Source organism: Schistocerca piceifrons, chromosome 8, assembly GCF_021461385.2.
Source record: "Schistocerca piceifrons isolate TAMUIC-IGC-003096 chromosome 8, iqSchPice1.1, whole genome shotgun sequence".
Lineage (NCBI taxonomy): Eukaryota > Metazoa > Arthropoda > Insecta > Orthoptera > Acrididae > Schistocerca > Schistocerca piceifrons.
The window spans coordinates 431,958,825-431,975,563 of NC_060145.1; the positions used below are offsets into that span (position 1 = coordinate 431,958,825).

Here is a 16,739-nt window from a genome sequence, read left to right on the forward strand (position 1 = left end):
TGAAAATCTCATTCTGGAAACATCGCCCAGGCTGTGGCTAAGCCATGTCTCCGCTATATCCTTTCTTTCAGGAGTGCTATTTCTGCATGGTTCGCAGAAGAGCTTCTGTAAAATTTGGAAGGTAGGAGACGAGATACTGGCAGAAGTAAAGCTGTGGGAACCGGACGTGAGTCGTGCTTCGGTAGTTCAGTTGGTAGAGCACTTGCCCGCGAAAGGCAAAGGTCCCGATTTCGAGTCTCGCGTCGGGCACACAGTTTTAATCTGCCAGGAAGTTTCATATCAGCGCACACTCCGCTGCAGAGTGAAAATCTCATTCTGGAAACATCGCCCAGGCTGTGGCTAAGCCATGTCTCCGCTATATCCTTTCTTTCAGGAGTGCTAATTCTGCATGGTTCGCAGAAGAGCTTCTGTAAAGTTTGGAAGGTAGGAGACGAGATACTGGCAGAAGTAAAGCTGTGGGAACCGGACGTGAGTCGTGCTTCGGTAGCTCAGTTGGTAGAGCACTTGCCCGCGAAAGGCAAAGGTCCCGAGTTCGAGTCTCGGTCGGGCACACAGTTTTAATCTGCCAGGAAATTTCATATCAGCGCACACTCCGCTGCAGAGTGAAAATCTCATTCTGGAAACATCCCCCAGGCTGTGGCTAAGCCATGTCTCCGCTATATCCTTTCTTTCAGGAGTGCTAGTTCTGCATGGTTCGCAGAAGAGCTTCTGTAAAGTTTGGAAGGTAGGAGACGAGATACTGGCAGAAGTAAAGCTGTGGGAACCGGACGTGAGTCGTGCTTCGGTAGCTCAGTTGGTAGAGCACTTGCCCGCGAAAGGCAAAGGTCCCGAGTTCGAGTCTCGGTCGGGCACACAGTTTTCATCTGCCAGGAAGTTTCATATCAGCGCACACTCCGCTGCAGAGTGAAAATCTCATTCTGGAATCATCCCCCAGGCTGTGGCTAAGCCATGTCTCCGCTATATCCTTTCTTTCAGGAGTTCTAGTTCGGCATGGTTCGCAGAAGAGCTTCTGTAAAGTTTGGAAGGTAGGAGACGAGATACTGGCAGAAGTAAAGCTGTGGGAACCGGACGTGAGTCGTGCTTCGGTAGCTCAGTTGGTAGAGCACTTGCCCGCAAAAGGCAAAGGTCCCGAGTTCGAGTCTCGGTCGGGCACACAGTTTTAATCTGCCAGGAAGTTTCATATCAGCGCACACTCCGCTGCAGAGTGAAAATCTCATTCTGGAAACATCCCCCAGGCTGTGGCTAAGCCATGTCTCCGCTATATCCTTTCTTTCAGGAGTGCTAGTTCTGCATGGTTCGCAGAAGAGCTTCTGTAAAGTTTGGAAGGTAGGAGACGAGATACTGGCAGAAGTAAAGCTGTGGGAACCGGACGTGAGTCGTGCTTCGGTAGCTCAGTTGGTAGAGCACTTGTCCGGGAAAGGCAAAGGTCCCGAGTTCGAGTCTCGGTCGGGCACACAGTTTTAATCTGCCAGGAAGTTTCATATCAGCGCACACTCCGCTGCAGAGTGAAAATCTCATTCTGGAAACATCGCCCAGGCTGTGGCTAAGCCATGTCTCCGCTATATCCTTTCTTTCAGGAGTGCTATTTCTGCATGGTTCGCAGAAGAGCTTCTGTAAAATTTGGAAGGTAGGAGACGAGATACTGGCAGAAGTAAAGCTGTGGGAACCGGACGTGAGTCGTGCTTCGGTAGTTCAGTTGGTAGAGCACTTGCCCGCGAAAGGCAAAGGTCCCGATTTCGAGTCTCGCGTCGGGCACACAGTTTTAATCTGCCAGGAAGTTTCATATCAGCGCACACTCCGCTGCAGAGTGAAAATCTCATTCTGGAAACATCGCCCAGGCTGTGGCTAAGCCATGTCTCCGCTATATCCTTTCTTTCAGGAGTGCTAATTCTGCATGGTTCGCAGAAGAGCTTCTGTAAAGTTTGGAAGGTAGGAGACGAGATACTGGCAGAAGTAAAGCTGTGGGAACCGGACGTGAGTCGTGCTTCGGTAGCTCAGTTGGTAGAGCACTTGCCCGCGAAAGGCAAAGGTCCCGAGTTCGAGTCTCGGTCGGGCACACAGTTTTAATCTGCCAGGAAGTTTCATATCAGCGCACACTCCGCTGCAGAGTGAAAATCTCATTCTGGAAACATCCCCCAGGCTGTGGCTAAGTCATGTCTCCGCTATATCCTTTCTTTCAGGAGTGCTAGTTCTGCATGGTTCGCAGAAGAGCTTCTGTAAAGTTTGGAAGGTAGGAGACGAGATACTGGCAGAAGTAAAGCTGTGGGAACCGGACGTCAGTCGTGCTTCGGTAGCCCGCGAAAGGCAAAGGTCCCGAGTTCGAGTCTCGATCGGGCACACAGTTTTAATCTGCCAGGAAGTTTCATATCAGCGCACACTCCGCTGCAGAGTGAAAATCTCATTCTGGAAACATCCCCCAGGCTGTGGCTAAGCCATGTCTCCGCTATATCCTTTCTTTCAGGAGTGCTAGTTCTGCATGGTTCGCAGAAGAGCTTCTGTAAAGTTTGGAAGGTAGGAGACGAGATACTGGCAGAAGTAAAGCTGTGGGAACCAGACGTGAGTCGTGCTTCGGTAGCTCAGTTGGTAGAGCACTTGCCCGCGAAAGGCAAAGGTCCCGAGTTCGAGTCTCGGTCGGGCACACAGTTTTAATCTGTCAGGAAGTTCCAAATTTTAAGGTGTTTGCAACTGTTTGCTAAGACAATGAGTCGGCAAAAATGGATGGTTCAGATGGCTCTGAGCACTGTGGTACTTAACATCTGAGGTCATCAGTCCCCTAGAACTTAGAACTACTTAAACCGAAGTAACCTAAGGACATCACACACATCCATGCCCAAGGCAGGATTCGAACCTGCGGCCGTAGCGGTCGCCCGGTTCCAGACTGAAGCGCCTAGAACCGTTCGGCCACACCGGCTGGCGACAAAAATGGAATGGTGAGTTTGCAGCAAATACAAAAGATTGTAAAATTATTGTCAAATGTGACGTCATTTACTTGAAGGTTTCTAGTATTGTATTACACTGAAGTGAGAAAAGTCGTGGGATAGCGTTGTGCACATATCCAAATGGCGGTAGTTTCGCGTACACGAGGTGTATAGGGACGTAGCTGTCACCAGCCGATCAGTCTCCTCCCGTCCCTCCCGAAGGTTTCCGAGAGGCTGTATGCGGCACCTCATGGCGTACGTCACAGAGGAACACCTTCTGCCAGACGAGCACTTTGGCTTCTGAGGGGGCCACTCCACACCCCACCAGCTGCTGTGACTGGTGGAACCTGCCACGAGGGCGCTGAAGACATGTGCAGTACTCATGGATGTGTGTCGGGGCTTTGACTCCATGTGGTACGACGGCCTCGTGGTCCTCCTCCAGTCGTACCTTTCTGGCCGGGTCTTTAATGTGCAGGCGGACCAAGGCGCCTCCACTGTGTGGCAAATACTGGCTGGGGCGCCACAGGGATCGTTACTCGGTCTCCTCCTGAGCTCTCTTTACACTGCAGATGCTCCACAGGTGGCATGCATAGAGCTGGCTCTCTGTGCCAACGACATGGCGCTGTTCACCCACAACATGAACGTGGACAACCTGGGCCGCCGCCTCCAGCTGGGCTGTGATGATCTGAGTACTTCGGCCATCAAATTGTGGCCAGGTTCAACTCTGTAAAAAGCCATGCGATCGACTTCACAAGACGGCATGTCCCGTCGTTTCTCACTTCAGTTACCATAGCGGGAGCTTCATCCCATGGAACAAGGCTGCCACCTACCTCGGGGTCAAATTTGACCTACAGCTTATCTGGCTCCCGCATATCTGCGAAATCCGCAACAGCCCCCCCTGATTAGCCGAGAGGTCTAAGGCACTGCAGTCATAGACTGTGCAGCTGGTTCCGGAGGAGGTTCGAGTCCTCCCTCGGGCATGGGTGTGTGTGTGTTTGTCCTTAGGATAGTTTAGGTTAAGTAGTGTGTAAACTTAGGGGCTGATGACCTTAGCATTTAAGTCCCATATGATTTCACACACATTTGAACATTTTTTTTTGAAATCCGCAACAGGACAGTGGGACACCTGCACCTTCACTACACTTCCCTCCCGCACGGCATCACGCTCTACTTGATATTGGTCTATCTAGTGGTGGAGTACTATTTGACATTGGTCTGTCCAGTGTTGGATTATGCGGGTGTGGTGTGGGGAAAGTTCCACTGACTCCTACGTTGCCGCCCTCCAGTGGGTACAAAACCGGGCGCTAAAACTGGCGCTGCGCCTCTCCAGGCTGTACTCCACGCACCAAGCCCACGAGAATGTGGGCTTCCTGCTACTGTGGGACATGTTCCGCCACTCTTCCCGTACGTTCTACGAGAAGGCGCGACTTTCTCGCAACTGGCTCATCAGCACTTTGGGCCACCAACACCACCACCGACCAACCACGCGTTCGCTGGACCTTTTGCCTGATTGATGTTCTCCGCAAATTTATGAGGGTCCCTCCTCCCCCGCATACACACAATCCATTATGCTAGGTTCTACTTCTCCATCCACTTTGGAAATGCAGGAATAGTACTTCGGTGTCTGATCTGCCACAGGATGGGTTCAGTATGCTCGCCCATTGAAGTGAAGCGAATCAGAGTAGGGCTGTCAATTGTATTCAGATACAACATGTGAAAATGTGTCCGACGTGATTTTAGTCGTATGGTGGGAATTAACAGCCTGATAACGCGGAATAGTAGTTAGAGGTAGACGCGTGGGACATTCCATATCGGAAATCTTAAGGGATTTAAATATACCTAAATCCACAGAGTCAAGAGTCTGCCTAGAATACTGCATTTCAGGCATTACCTCCCACCACGGACAACGTAGTGGCCGATGGCCTTGACTTAACGACCGAGAGCAGCGGCGTTTGGGTAGAATTGTCACTGCTAACAGACAAGCAACGTTGCGTGAAATAACCGAAGCAATCAATATGGGACGTATCCGATAGGAAAGTGCCGTAAATTTTCTATAGCAGCAGGCAACTGACACAAGTGTCTTTGCTAACAGCATGACATCTCCTGAAGACCCCTCCTGGGCACGTGAACTTATTGGTTGGACCCTGGACGACTGAAAAACCGTTACCTGGTCAGATGAGGCCCGATTTCAATTCGTAAGTGCTGATGGTAGAGTTCGAGTGTGGCGCAAACTCCACGAAGCCGTGGAACCGATTTGTCAACGACGCACTGTGCAAGCTGGCGGTGGCTCCGTAATGGTGTGGGCTGTGTTTACATGAATAGACTGGGTCCTGTGGTCCATGTGAACCGATCATTGTCTGGAAATGGTTATGTTTGGCTATTTGGAGACCATTTGCAGCCATTCACGGACTTCATGTACTCAAACACGTCACCAGGCCACAATCGTTCGCTACGGGTTTGAAGAACATTCTGGACAATCGATTTGGCCACCCAGATCGCCCGACATGAATCCCATCGAACATTTATAGGACATAATGGAGAGGTCAGTTCGTCCACAAGATTCCACAGTTTCGCTATGAAGTACTGATACAGGGGCAGCAAGGCTCAGTATTTCCGCAGGGGACTTCCAACGACTTGTTGGTTCAGTGGCGCGTAGAAATGCTGGACTAAGACGGGAAAAAGGAAGTCCGACACAACGTTAGGAGCTATACCATGACTTCGGTTACTTCAGTGTAAGTACAGTACCCGTAACTGCTATAGAAGGAAATTATTTTGTAGATTTTTTTCGAATTATTCACTATTGGATAACAAGTCACACGATGCTGTTTTTGTACTTCTGTTTTCATGGGTTTATTCATTAGATTAACAACAGGAGAGATTATGGCGATTTTGGAAAAGGAGAATGATCTCATGGAATATACAGTTTACATCTGACCCCTGGAGACCTAAAGTTGTTTAAGAATGGCTGCAATGAGGAAGACGGTGATAAAAATAGCATTCATCACCTGGCTGTCTAGTAGGATACGCTTATGACGGAGGCAGTTGCAGCTTGTTCTTTTTTGAAGTCAACGGAAATGAAGTAGTTAACCTACACGAGGCGTCAGTTATTTCACTGGAACGGAGCATGACAAAATATCTACTAAAAAAGAATGAAATGTATGTCATAAAGTATACGAATAACAAAGGCCATTCGTTTTTGAAACGAGTCAGATATTGCTACCTCTCGTCAAAAAGCCTGGTTTCGTCCACAATCATACATTATGACTGATCTTCTATTCAGTTTTTTGAGCTCTTTTTTGAAATAGTGTTAATTATCGATCGAAGTATACTTTAAGCCCTGTAGAAAGGAGGTAAGGACTTAAGCTTTATATCACATGAGCTAAATCTAGTGCTTGCAATATTTTCACAAGTGGTTCTACCAAGACGCCAAGATCATGACTGTATCCTGAAAAGCAACCTGTATAATGCTGCGTTTCCACTACAGTTTCAGGACACAGATTCATACAAATATTAAGATTTATTCATGTATGTGATATCACACATCCAGATAAAAGTGACACATTTTTGAAGGCTGCTTACCAGTCTAGCATGTTAAATGAAAAATGGAGATAGTAATAGCACGACGATCTGACCTTCGCGTTGGTGAAGCTATGGTTTCTTGTTGCACTCACTGCAGTGATACGAAACACATTAGCTGAAAAGACTACGAGAATCGGATTTGAAATACAGTGTTTATGTGACAGAAATTGACATATAGTTCAGGCAGAATGTAATCAAGTCCCATCAGCAGCACACGACCATTCATTGGGTGTAGGCGCCCAGCAGTGCTAGACATCATTACAGAAATACCTGGTCGGTATGAATGGGCATCTAAAAATTTATTTACATCGTCAAGTCAAAGTAGTCCCATATTATTTAGGGAATGAGCGTGAATGTAGGGATGCTGCAACGCTACCCTGTCCAAGCTCCTTGTGGAGGTGGTTTGCTGTTTCCTTCCTCCCACCCGTTACGAAGTGTCGAGTGCGTACTTGTGTCCTCTGGGTGACAGTGGTGGGTGCTCTTACAGTGCTGTATTGGGTTTGTGTTGCTGTGCGGATGTTGCGCTTTGCTTGTGACACATCTACGTAATTCTCAAAGTTAAGTATTGTCATTTGGTTTTCGTAATAAGACTCATTAATACGATTTGTTTGAATGTTGTCTAGTGATCTGAGGAAGCAGGTTTCGTAGACAGCCCTTAACTGATGACTAGGCAGGATTTAACATTTGGTGACGAGAGGTCAGTGGGTCCCATAGTGACAACCTGTTACCACTTCAGAGCCACCACAGATTTGTTCTGTTTTGTTTGTCATGGGCTTTTGGGGTTTGCTGACACCTTAAAATTCTACTTTGCCTTTTCTTGCAGGAGTGTGTCTACGTTTTAACAGTGTCTTTGCTACTCAGAGTTTTCAGGTGGGCGTTGCAGAAATTTTCTTTGCCTGTGTACTTGTTTTTATTGCTTGCATTGTCTGTTTATTGCACTTGTATCTTCCACAATGAACAACCCGTCTCTCCTACCCCTTCTCAGGAGCCACAGCTGCAAGCGATAGATGCAATGCAGCTAACACAGATGTTTCAGTTTCAGACCCAGCAAATTGCCTCGCTGCTGAACACGGTACAGCAGCTCCTGACAGCTCAAGCCACCAATACAGCGCAAAATACAACAACTGTAGCCCCGAGTGCCATACCGCCATTTCGCCCGTGTAATGAAGAAGACGAGGAATGGCTCGAGTGGTTGCACAGTTGGAAGCCCACGTAATTGCTTACAATGTACCAGGTACTGTGAAACTACATTACTTTTTGTCAACAGTACGAAGTGCAGTTTTTCGCCTCATTCAGAAATTGTTCGCTAATGTTACTCCAAGTGAATGGTGGCAGCTAGGTACCAAGTCTTTTGTTGCGAGAAAAAGTCAGAACAAACTTATCACGAGTGGGTAACAGAGGAAAGGGAGTGAGACGAGGAAATGCAAATTCCAATGTGCTTATGGTGCTTTATATTCCGATGTTATGTAGCGTGATGTGATCGTGTACAATGTAACTGATGTCAGGCTTGGAGAACATATTTTGAAACAGTCTGATCCACCATTTCAGCACGTAATGCATGTACTAGATCAGTACAATTCAGGTGCCGTGTCAGCCGATAAGTTTGAGCAGCCACAAATTTGTCGGGTTTAGTCATCCTTTGCTTACGACTGCTCCAGTAGGCAGCAACAGCCCGTGCGCGCCACGCCGTGTAAACAGTTCTCTAAACTGGCGAACAGATTTAAGTCATACCGTCGATGCTATTCGTGGCACAAACACCAAGACTGCCCATCGCGATAAGCACAGTGTTACGCTTGTGACAAGAAAGGTCACGTACAATCCGTCTGTTTTCAACGGAACGACCATAAGAATACTCCCACTCACAAAAATTTCGTCGTAACGCTCATGTAATCAATGCAGTATATTCAAAGCCTTCTGCAGGCATTGGCAAATCTAGCAAGCAAAAAGGTTCTCCAGTGCTACGCCAGTCCAACATTTTGTTCATTTGCATATCAGTGGAAAACGTGCGAAATTTCAGTTGAACATGGGTGCCTCTGTTACATTGCCGAATCGTGACACATATGAACTGTTAGGCTTTCCACGCCTGTCTAAAACTAGCACGCACCTGACAGCTAATAATGGACGAGACATCCCCGTTCTCAGAAAATGTACTTTGCGTACCATGTATCGCTCGCATACGTGAACTGTGACTTTCACTGTGCTACAATCACGCGATTGTGAAAACATACTTGGCCTTGATTCGTTTGATTTGTTTGGCTTTTAAACTCAGGGCAACGTCTTGTCAGTGACTGCATTCAGTGCCAAATATAGTGTAGCTAGTTTGTTGAAAGAATTCTCTGAACTCTTTTCTGAAGGTTTAGGCAAGGCTAACAATTTTGTTGCACATATTACTATGAAAAACAATGCTCAGACGAAATTTTGCCGGGCCAGACCTGTTCCCATTGCATTACAGGACAAAATCCCTGCTGAACTTAAAGAATTGCAAGATAGCGGAGCTATTGCGCCAATACAAGCTAGTCACTGGGGAAGTCCACTGTGTTTGCTCCCAAAACCTTCAGGTCGCATTCACTTCTGTGTTGACAATCAAGCCACAAACTGTGACTGATGCATACCCATTGCCACACCCAGAGTACCTCATGGACAAATTAGGCGCTGGTCTCTACTTTTCGAAAACTGATTTGCGCGACGCACATTTTCTAATACCACTAGATGAAGAATCTCAAAACGTGTGTGGTGTGATCACTCATTTGGGCTTGTTTAAATATTTGCGTTCACCTTTTGGCAGAGATTCCACACCCGCCATTTTCCAATGGCATTTGGCACAGCTTACTTCTGAAGTACCAAACTGTCCAAATTATTTGAACAATATTGTCGTAGCAGATTGTTCACCTGAAGAGCACATTACAAAATTACGTTCTTAGTTTCGTGCGTTGTCTGATGCAAGACTAAAGTGTAGACTGGACAAGTGTGATTTTTTTAAACCTGAGTTACAGTATCTTGATCATGTCGTAAACGGTCAAGGTGTACATCCTCTTCAGTCACATATATTAGCCATATGGGAATTGCCAGTTTCTCGCAATGTCGCAGAATTGCAGTCAGGGAAAATGAACTATTATATTTGGCTCTTACTAAATGCTGCACAAATCGCAGCTCCATTGCATCGCTTGCGTCGCAAGAACGTTCCCTTTGTTTGGGCAGATGAGTGTTAAGAAGTTTTTCAAAAATTTAAAGATGCATTGCTCAGTGATCGATGCTTGGTTCACTTTGATCCCGACAAACGAATTGTGTTGCTAGTTGACGCTTCCTCTTACAGAATCGGTGCAGCGCTTTCACACAGGACTGGTGATAAAGACTGGCCTATTGCTTTCACATCAGAAGTGTTGTCCGAAGCTCAGTGTAAATATTCACATATAGGCACTGGCTATTGTGTATGGTGTCACCAAATTCCACCACTATTTGTATGGCAGAAAATTGTACATAGTAGCGGGTCACAAGCCACTGCAGTCCTTGTTTCATCTGACGAAGCCGGTTCCTGTACGAACTGCCCAAAAATTGCAGAGATGGACTTTGTTATTGGCTCAGTACCAGTACATTATTCTGTATCGTCCGACAGCCAACATGGTAATGGAGACGTACTTTCACGTCTTCCGATTGGCCCTGATACAGACTTTGACGCTTCTGCTGCATCTTGTTGCCACATCGATGCTCAGGGTTCTTAATTGCTTCAATCCTTTCCTCTGAAGTGCAGGAAGATTACACAGGTCACGGAAGGTGATTCAGATTTGAACATTTTTCTAAAATATATTCGCACATCTTGGCCTCGCCCATTGCATAGCATCAGGAACTCTGTAGTGCGCCGATACTTTGGCCGTTAGCAAGGCCTCGCTGTACAGCAAGATGTGATTCTTGCTCAGAATGACAGTGGACAGTCACTGTGTTGATCCCCAAAGCTTTGCAAAAAGAAGTATTGAAGTTACTTCATCAAGGACACTGTGGGATTGTTCATTCAAAACAGTTAGCGCGTCGATACTGTACTTGGCAGGATATGGACACCCAAATAGAACAGATAACGTCACAGTGTCACACATGTGCAGAAAATACAACCGCTCCACCACAAACATTCTCTGCTTGGCCTAAGTTGCAATCACCATGGCAAAGTGTGCACATAGACTTTGCATGACGTTATTCCAACATTTATTGGTTGATTGTGGGAGACTCTTGTAGCAAGTTTCCTTTTGCTATGCCAATGAACTCGACAACGTCACGTAGCACAGTTCAGTTGTTGTCCTTTTTTTTTTTTTTTTTTTTTTTGCTTCGAATGTTTGCCTGAAGTCGTTCACGTCAAATGAATCTGAAACATTCTGTGAATGCAACGGCATACAGCATCCAACTAGTGCACCCTTCCATCCACAGTCAAACGGCGAAGCGGAAGGTTTTTTTAGAACCTTCAAGCAGCAGATGGCCAAGCTTCACTCCACACACACCAGTGATCAAACATTGTAACTGTTTCTCTTCCCTTATCGTTCGCGTCACGAAATGGACCATCGCCGGCAGAATTGCTTCACAGCCGCCGTGATTGATCTCTCACATCAAAATATAATCAAGCACGAAATGGACACTGGGGGTGGCTATAAGAAATAGATGGCTTTGAAAACGATTGATAAGCTTCGGAATTTGCCGAAGCTGTGCAACGTTACCGATATAGCCGGTGAAAGACGAGATGCTGTTGTCTGCGTGCAGCCGTTGCCAAAGCTACTAGGTTCAATGGCACATCATACTGCAGGAGATGACCCCATGTCTGCCGGTGATTTTCTCACGTCTGCAAAAATATTAAAGTTTCGCCTGGGATCTCCAGACGCATTTACAACTAAGTGCTCTCTCCATAGAAATGGAAGAGCTCTAGCAGTTGTACTCTGTGACAGTTGAGGAACAAGTCCCCACCTCTCCCATTGCTCGAAACCTTCTAAAAAAACAGCCATTCTCCGTAATGCTCTTGAATGAACCTATCATGGCCCTGCAGTGCAGTACACGTTCTGCCCTTAAAAAAAAAAAAAAAAAAAAAAAAAAAAAAAAGCACACAATGCATGATGCAGATCCTGCAGCCAAACCCCTCACGCATTTCATTTCACAAGATGAGGGAAGCTTCGTTGTGAAAACAAACTCCGTCTCGTCCATAAAACAATTTAAAAAATGGTTCAAATTGCTCTAAGAACTATGGGACTTAACATCTGAGGTCGTCAGTCCTCTAGACTTTGAACTAATTAAACTTAACTAACCTAACGACATCACACACATCCATGCCCGAAGCAGGATTCGAACCTGCGACCGTAGCAGCAGCCCAGTTCCGGACTGAAGCGCCTAGAAGCGCTCGGCCACAGTGGCAGGCATAAAACGATTTAGTGGGCGCCGTTTTGGCGAGGCGCAGTGCCATCTAAGAAACGCGACATCCGGAGAAATTCGACGTCCCGTTTCACAAGGTACGCTGTTCTTGTCATAAACACATTAGCCAGGCGCCAGCCCGACACTGCTTTACGTGGACCCGCGCACGGGACAGACTCCCCCACCACGTCAGTTCGCTAATAAAGCGGTTTGGCCAGCGTCGGGATGCACGGCGCCGCCGGTTTGTGAAGAAGTGTCACTTCGCATTCAATAAGGGTATTCCCACCCTCTTGCTTAGCCGCCAGCGGAACAAGATCGGCCGCCAGAATGGCGGCTCATAACCACTGCCCTGCAGGGCCCACAGCCAGTTTTCGTGACTACAAAGGGAAGGCTAGTAATGAGACAATGCCGAGAACTTGCATGCTGCTCGGAGAATGTTCTAAAGCTGCCACTAATGAAATGGTCACCTCCAGCATCCAAAAATCTGTCTCTATAGCCGAGTTTAATTCTACTTCTCCTATTCAAGTCATGAAAGTAGTGTGAGATTAATCAGTGGTTTACTCTGACCGTAATGGTCCATCAGATTAATATCAATCAAGGAAAATTTAGATACACCAAAAGCAGATGAAATTGTATGATAATCACCGAAACAAAATGAAAGGGGAAGTGCCTAATGGGTATTACCACAGCAGTGGCCTGCCCGGAAGGTACTGCCGCCTTTCACTGTTACGACAGGTCCCCAGCTTGAGCCGTGGTGCGCCTTTTCTCGCACACCAGCTCTTTGGCAGTACTATCGATTACCCGGCTGTACTACTATCTTTGTCCCTCTTGTGATCTGGCGGCGGGTATTTGCGGTAGTAAAGTTGGTCATGGGACTCGCTACGAGGACGCGCTTCAGGGGACGAAGGAGGAAAACACGCGGGGTCGGCCAGCAGCGGCGGGGACGGTGTACCTTGCAAGACGGCCACGAGTTTGTGGTGCGCCTGCCTGATGTCAGCTCCGGGCGCTGGTCGTCGCATTGCTTTGGTGCCTGTTTTCTCGGACAGACCCGTTCCTCGAGACCATCTCGGACAACGCTCTCCATACTACGTGTAAATGGTTTTGGTGCCTTCGTTTCGTCAAACTATTTGCGTTGCAGCGAGTGAACTTGTAGGTCGGTTGGCAGCCGGCAGAGTCTGTGTGACTGTATGCAGACCAGCAGTTACTATTTGCTTTAAAATCCGCTGGTTGGATGACTAGTAAAAGGCATGAATGCGTGCGTGCTACTTTGGGTTTGTTGCCTTCAAGCGACGTCCCTGGTACATTACTGTAAAAGAAAAACAAAATTTGCAACCAGTTATTCTGTTATTAGTAAAACTTGTATTTGGTAAAGCTACTCATTTATATGTGCTTCCTTACATACGTGCACTTATTGAATGCACTCACTCAACGGTAATTGGTTTGTGTATTTTATGGATTTATTAACGTATATTGATTGATGTTTGGTTGGTGTCTGCCGTGTCTTCTGCGGTCTCTTTCTGTTCCAGTTTCTGCGAGTTGGGGTGCGTGGGTGTGGCACCACGTCCCCCTTCGGTGTACAGAAGCTGTGACGTGCCGTCTAATGGGAAGTGACTCCCGGTTGAGCCTCGAGGTTTAGGTATTATTTGGACGGCTGGTCGGCTGCTTCCGGCATTTAAGTCACCCTCGCTCAGGGCGTGTTGTTTTTTCTTTTAAAAAAGGGGTTTTTTAATTGTTCAATATGAATTATTATAGTCACATGTAGTGCTAATTGGGGTTTTGGGGGTTCTAAACGAACTGATGGTTTTGGTAAATTACCTTCATATTGTAATTTTTTTAAAAGAATAGTGTGCCATTTTTTAAAATCAGCATCATACTGTAATTTATTTGAATTCTCCATGGGTCATCTCTTTAAGTCTGTTGGTAATTGTTATCTACTGTCTTGCTTGAGAAGCAAGATATCTGTAACATTTTATAAAAGGATGTTTTGAAGAAACAATGAATTTGGTAGTTGTTGTTCAAGGAGTGACATTACATCCTAGGTGTACCCCTCATCCCCACTTCCTTATCTTTATTGATAATGGTTATGCTGATACCGTCATTACATTTCGCTTCAGAACAGATTCTCATTACTGATTTTTTGTTGCATTTATTGTAACGTGTTTCAAGTGAAAAGTGTCATGTTAGGTTTGTCGTTTGGCTACTGTTATGGTCAAAGTTCTTTCTAACATGGGGGTTGGATGGTGCTGAGAAAAATTCATTCAGTTCGTCAGTTGAGACCTAAAACAGCTCATGGTTTTGCCTTTCCGATAGACAAGCTACGATGATACTTCCATAGAAAAACATGTGTCGTATCACTGCATGCAAAGGAACGAATGTACCTGATTTTGGGATAGCGAACACATTGCTTTACTCAGTTCTGCATCTTTCTATATTCTTTATGGCGTCTTCATGTCTGTGAGCAGCAGTCGTGTTGGTCATCATTTTATATAAATCATTTGTAAGCTACGGAGCAGAACCTTTTTTTACACAGATTTTACGCCTAGGAGCGTATTTGTCTTAGAGAGCTTTGAGCTCGTCATTAAGTTTATGAATTTTGCTGTCAAATGGTGTCACTCCAATTATTCGATGCCATTGGGTTTCTGAGCAGTCAGCTATTTGTGTGTGTCACGATATATTTGTTTGCTGTTCTCCTAGTAGTTTCACACTTGTGGGACGTTCATCTCTGATGACTGCCATCACCACTATTTTGGGGCCGCTGATCTGGAGGTTGTATTCCTGGAACTAGAATTTCCTCACATTGTGTTTGGTCTGCAATCCCTCACGTGCTTCACATCAGATCATGATGTCGTCAGCAAAGGCAACTGCATTAAGTTTACCAAAGCTTTTCTTGATGTTCTTCATTATGTCATCCACAACAGTGGCGAACAGTAGATGGGACAGTGCGATTTCACCTTTCGTGGTTGTGAGGTGTAGACAAGGAACAGTAGATGATGTGCTGAGAAGCCTGTGGCCGACGTATGATATACACTCCTGGAAATTGAAATAAGAACACCGTGAATTCATTGTCCCAGGAAGGGGAAACTTTATTGACACATTCCTGGGGTCAGATACATCACATGATCACACTGACAGAACCACAGGCACATAGACACAGGCAACAGAGCATGCACAATGTCGGCACTAGTACAGTGTATATTCACCTTTCGCAGCAATGCAGGCTGCTATTCTCCCATGGAGACGATCGTAGAGATGCTGGATGTAGTCCTGTGGAACGGCTTGTCATGCCATTTCCACCTGGCGCCTCAGTTGGACCAGCGTTCGTGCTGGACGTGCAGACCGCGTGAGACGACGCTTCATCCAGTCCCAAACATGCTCAATGGGGGACAGATCCGGAGATCTTGCTGGCCAGGGTAGTTGACTTACACCTTCTAGAGCACGTTGGGTGGCACGGGATACATGCGGACGTGCATTGTCCTGTTGGAACAGCAAGTTCCCTTGCCGGTCTAGGAATGGTAGAACGATGGGTTCGATGACGGTTTGGATGTACCGTGCACTATTCAGTGTCCCCTCGGCGATCACCAGTGGTGTACGGCCAGTGTAGGAGATCGCTCCCCACACCATGATGCCGGGTGTTGGCCCTGTGTGCCTCGGTCGTATGCAGTCCTGATTGTGGCGCTCACCTGCACGGCGCCAAACACGCATACGACCATCATTGGCACCAAGGCAGAAGCGACTCTCATCGCTGAAGACGACACGTCTCCATTCGTCCCTCCATTCACGCCTGTCGCGACACCACTGGAGGCGGGCTGCACGATGTTGGGGCGTGAACGGAAGACGGTCTAACGGTGTGCGGGACCGTAGCCCAGCTTCATGGAGACGGTTGCGAATGGTCCTCGCCGATACCCCAGGAGCAACAGTGTCCCTAATTTGCTGGGAAGTGGCGGTGCGGTCCCCTACGGCACTGCGTAGGATCCTACGGTCTTGGCGTGCATCCGTGCGTCGCTGCGGTCCGGTCCCAGGTCGACGGGCACGTGCACCTTCCGCCGACCACTGGCGACAACATCGATGTACTGTGGAGACCTCACGCCCCACGTGTTGAGCAATTCGGCGGTACGTCCACCCGGCCTCCCGCATGCCCATTATACGCCCTCGCTCAAAGTCCGTCAACTGCACATACGGTTCACGTCCACGCTGTCGTGGCATGCTACCAGTGTTAAAGACTGCGATGGAGCTCCGTATGCCACGGAAAACTGGCTGACACTGACGGCGGCGGTGCACAAATGCTGCGCAGCTAGCGCCATTCGACGGCCAACACCGCGGTTCCTGGTGTGTCCGCTGTGCCGTGCGTGTGATCATTGCTTGTACAGCCCTCTCGCAGTGTCCGGAGCAAGTATGGTGGGTCTGACACACCGGTGTCAATGTGTTCTTTTTTCCATTTCCAGGAGTGTATATCCCTTATTTTGTCAACATGTTCAGTTACAATGACATCAACAATAGTGCGACTGTGCTGTGTGTGGTCCGAAGACTGTAATAAGAGAATGCTCACGTTACTGGAAGTAAACAGTCTTCTTAGATTTATTGTGGAGTCAGAAGTTTGAAAAATAACAAAGAGAGACAAATGTTAACTTCTATCCATGGAAATGGAGTACAGGAGATGAAGTATTCGAAACTCAATATTAGACCACGTCAGAAACAAAGAAAGCAGAAAATTACGAAAGTGGAACGGAAAGTATTCGAAGCGCTTGAGAAAAAGAGCTAATAAAAATAATTCCGAGTGACTCAACGGCCTGGTGGAGTCTTTCAATTGGAGACCACGTGGACAACTTGTATGTTGCTATCCTACCAGAATGCCCCAAGGGGGGA

At 47.1% G+C, this 16,739-nt stretch overlaps 2 non-coding genes across 2 annotated transcripts; both read left to right on the plus strand.

Annotated features, from left to right (window-relative positions):
* Nucleotides 1-1,078: 1,078 nt before the first annotated feature.
* Nucleotides 1,079-1,153, plus strand: Trnal-caa. Its single transcript has one exon. It is a non-coding gene; the product is annotated as a tRNA-Leu (tRNA).
* A 226-nt stretch (nucleotides 1,154-1,379) lies between these two features.
* On the plus strand, nucleotides 1,380-1,454 carry Trnas-gga. The gene has a single exon. It is a non-coding gene; the product is annotated as a tRNA-Ser (tRNA).
* Nucleotides 1,455-16,739: the final 15,285 nt, after the last annotated feature.